Source organism: Ceratotherium simum, chromosome 34 (assembly GCF_057802395.1).
Source record: "Ceratotherium simum simum isolate JZ-2026a chromosome 34, ASM5780239v1, whole genome shotgun sequence".
NCBI classification, from domain to species: Eukaryota; Metazoa; Chordata; class Mammalia; order Perissodactyla; family Rhinocerotidae; genus Ceratotherium; species Ceratotherium simum.
In genome coordinates this window covers 3,203,837-3,207,035 of record NC_141933.1, presented here as the reverse complement: position 1 = coordinate 3,207,035, position 3,199 = coordinate 3,203,837, and positions in this window count along the sequence as shown.

Genomic DNA, 3,199 nt, shown 5'->3' with positions numbered 1-3,199 from the left:
CTCCCTCTCCTTTCTCCTTGTCCCTTGCCGCTCCTGCTGGTAGAAAACAGCACCATCGACCTTCACCCGACTTTGCCAAGTCAGGCTGGAGGGCCCTCCTGCCAATCTGGTGTCAGGGCGACACCTGCTGGTGGTCTCCGGACTGCAGGGACGCCGCCCTAACTGGTGTCCTGGGGATACCGGTCGGGGCCTCACCTGGGCAGAGACCCTGGAGGCTGCTAACTCACAGATCCTGGCCCCTACCCACCTATCCTGAGAATTCGAGAATCTGCATTTCTAAGAAGCCTGCAGTGCTGCTGCTCTGGGGACCACACTGGAGGGGCGCTGAGCTAGACGGAAATCCAACCAGCAACAAGAATCCACCGAGAGAGAGCCCCGGGAGCCAGGGGCACAGCGGTGAATGAAGCAGAGTCCGTGCAGCTGATGGACAGGCCGCTGGGAATGAGGGTGGGTGTGAGCGCTGCGGGGGCCACAGCGGTTGAAGCCTCACTACACACTGGAGGCGGCATCACCTCATTCACTCTTCACAGCAACTCAGAGCATCATAGTGTTGTTTTGCTATTTGGATGTAGCTTGGGAGAAGCGGAGCACATCCTCGTCTTGATCCCACTGGGAGGAATTCAGAACCGCTGGTGCCAAAGCTTGTGCTGCATAGACCTGCCCTAACGGCCTCCCGGGGCCAAGGGCTGGGAGACTGTGTGGAGTGTGAGGCCCTGCAGACCCCTGTGGCTCATGACGGTCACTCAACAGATTGTTGTGAATGAGGCATGGCAGGGCAGCCGGATCCTTGGTGCCTGCACGGCTCCTCGGGGACCCCCAGGGCAGCTGCTCCTCTGTGGCTCACTGTCAAGGTTCAGGGAGGGCTTCGGGTAAGCAGGCATTTTCAGAAGGGGAGTTGAAATACTTGAGGTCCTGGAGGCAGGGGGGTCCCCCAACCAAGCAGTGTGGATGCTCTGATGGATCAGCCAGTGTCCCCAGACGATTGAGCAGGGGAAGGGGTCTGGGCTTTGCCGAGGTGAAAGAATTGACAGCCAGGCCCCTCATGCATCTTTGCTCAAGGAGGAGGGGCCCACTTTAAAAGCGGACCCCAGTAGGAGGCTCATTGCCGTGATCCCCTGCAGGGCGCAGGTGCCGGGAAACACACCTGGATGATGTCAGAGCCACCAGAGGCCACAGCTGGGCAGTGACCAGCCGGTGCCTCCCGTGCTCACAGAAGACAAAAGACAGGGAGGCTCCGCCCCTGCCCACCAAGCAAGGAAGCCTCGAGGCCCCCTGCAGGAAGGTGTACCAGGCAGGCAGGTTGACGCTGGAACAAGCAGCCCCACATCTCACATCTCAGACGCGTTTCTCTCCTCTCCAGTCGGGTGACAATGTGGTAACTCAGGGCTCTTCCCATCTCCTGTTCTCTCCAAACTCTAGGGTCACGGGATCCTCCTCACGAGAGACCCCGGGCCAGAACCGCCAGCTAAACTGTTCCCCGATACCTGATCCATGGGAACCACGCAGGTCTCAGCTTGGGTGCCGTAACCAATGCCACAGAGCGGGCGGCTTAAAAGTGGACACTCATTTCTCACGGTTCTGGAGACTGGAAGTCCAAGACCAAGGCGCCCGGTGTGTTTCTGGTGGGAGCCTTCTTCCTGGCTTGTAGACGGCCGCCTTCTCCCTGTGTCCTCACGTGGAGGAGAGAGAGAGAGACCGCGAGCACCAGTGTCACTTCTAGTAAGGACACTAATCCCATCACGAGGGTCCACCCTCATGACCTCATCTACCCCTAATCACGTCAGTAAAGGCCCGTCTCCACATGTCATCGCACTGGGGATTCGGGCTTCAACATACGAAATTCGGGAGGACGCAAGCATTCCGTCCATCACAGTGGGCCGATAAATACTTGTTGTTTGAAGCTTCTGAGTTTTGGGGTCATTTGTTACACAGCACTAGCTCCTGTGACCAGGGGTTGGTGGGATCAGGACCCAGCACTCTGGCTCTGCTCTCTGTGCCCTAAAGCTGCAAAAACGGAGAAGAGCAGTGGCAGCACAACCCACAGGAGCCCCGTCACCCCCTGTGCTTGTCAGCCAAGGCCGAGCAAAGCAAGGGCTGGAAACACTAGTTTCATCCCCCCCATCATGGACCAGCTTGGAGTGGGGCCCACCTGTCTCAGCTGGAGTCTGCTGCTTTGGCAGGACCAGGGCCTCCCACTGGGCCAGCTCCCTCCCCACTCTGAGGAGGGGCTCAGGCCCAAGCACATCCAGTGAAACCCAGAACAGGGCCCCCAGGTGGGGCGGCAGGCCTGGCCTCATGATGACCACAACTGCCATGAGGGGGAAGGGCCCTGGCCCTGCAGATGAGCCCTCCTGGCTCCCAGCTCGCAGCTCTCCAGCCTAGCGCTCCTGAGCCCAGTGCTCCCTAGCTCAATGCTCCCAGCTCAATGCTCTCAGCTCAGGACTCCCAGCTCAGTGCTCCCAGCTCAGAGCTCCCAGCTCAGGGATCCCAGCCCAAGTGCCCCTCAGCTCAGTGCTCCCAGCTCAGGGCTCCCAGCCTGGGTGCTCCCAGCTCAGGGCTGCCAGCTCAATGTTCCCAGCTTGGTGTTCCCAGCCTTGTGCTCCCGGCCTAGGTGCTCCCCAGCTCAGGGTTCCCAGCTCAATGCTCACCGCTCGCTGCTCCCCAAGGTAGTGCTCCCGAGCTCAATACTTGCTGTCTGGTGCTCCCTGAAACACTGCTTCCTGTGTGATGCTCCCTGGCCTGATGCTCTCCAGCCTGATGCTCCTTGTGCAGGGCTCAGCGTGCAGTGCTCCCCACCTTGTGCTCCCTGTGTTGATGGCCTCCAGACTGACGCTTCCTGGCCTGGGGACCCCCAGCTCAGTGCTCCCTGCTCGGTGCTCCCTGCCTTGCCGTCCTCCTCACTGCGCTCCAAGTCCACTCAAGGTTCTGCAAGGGCAGTGCTGCGCCGCGTCCTTGGCCCCTCCACACCACCACGGGGAGGAAGAAGTTCCCATCTTGCAGAAAGCTGTGGAATGTGCCGGGGAGGGCAAAGAGCTGGTGGCCTGCAATTAATTCAACTGTGAATCAGCCTCTCCTGCTGCACCCTCGTTCTGGGCCTCATCAGCCCCCGGCCAGAGGAACTGGCTTCCGCTGGGCCCGCCCCCGGCGCTCAGCCCCGCATGGGCACCAGCTGGTGCTCACAGTAGTGCCGCACACGGGC